We start from the raw sequence: 1,093 nt of genomic DNA on the forward strand, positions 1-1,093 counted from the left end.
AGCGGTTACCCTTTCACCTCAATCATGCTCTGCGACAACACACTGCTGCTCAGAATACATAAGTGACTTTATATATTCAGAAAACTGGATAAAAACAGGAATACTTCTTTTCACACACTACATTTTACAAAATGGAATAAACACTAAGGAGCGATTAACATATAAATATTTGAAACTTAACATAGAATATTTGAAAATAAATTACACTGGACCCCCAGCCTTCTGTGGTTCAGTGTTTGCATATTTTTGCTTTTGTATTTTTTCCGTAGAGGACATATAAAATATTTTTTAAAAACAACATTTGTGTGGCTGAAGTAGTAATTGTACCTGACACGCTTTTGCAAAGCAGCCAATCCAGGAGCGCCATTTGTCTTCCTTGGTCCTGATTGGCTGAATCAGCCACTGCAAAAACACAAACTCTTACCAATATTTTGTTTTTTTCCAGTGGCAAGAGCAGAAATAAGGAAGCCTGTTGATGTTAGCTTCTAGTTGAAATGGTTCCCATTGAGCTTATTAACGAATATTAAGTATTCGTAGTATATTCATTATCTCAGGCCTTTAGTTTTGTACGGAAATAGCATCCTAATTCCGTGGCTAATGAGAACACAGTGTTAAGAGACCAGTTCATTGAGGGCATCAGAGACCTCTCACTGAGACGAGAACTCCGAAAATATGCAAGAGGAAAACCTGCATCTACTTTTGTAGAGGTGCGTGAGGAAGCTTACTTGTGGTCCTTAGACCAAGCCCCTAGCACAAAAATGGTTCGAAGTAAAGTGAAGACCTGCAGTAACGTTGCAGCAGAAGCACAGTGCTGTGCAGTTAAAGAGACAGGAAATCCAATGTATCTGGAGGATGTGATGAAAACTCTTAAAGAGCAAGACAAAGTCACTAATCTAACTAGACCTAATGAGAAGTCTGTATCAATTGATGACGTTCTTAAAGTGCTGACTGAGCAAGGGAAAGTGATAACAGAACTCACTGAAGCTGTAAAAGAGTCAACTGTTCAGAGCAAAAACCCTAGCAGCCAGACACCATATCAGATCAAAACTGGTCCAAGATTTACCCCGGACGGTAAGCCGACATGCTTCAAGTG

This window comes from Xiphophorus hellerii, chromosome 1 (assembly GCF_003331165.1).
Source record: "Xiphophorus hellerii strain 12219 chromosome 1, Xiphophorus_hellerii-4.1, whole genome shotgun sequence".
NCBI lineage: Eukaryota > Metazoa > Chordata > Actinopteri > Cyprinodontiformes > Poeciliidae > Xiphophorus > Xiphophorus hellerii.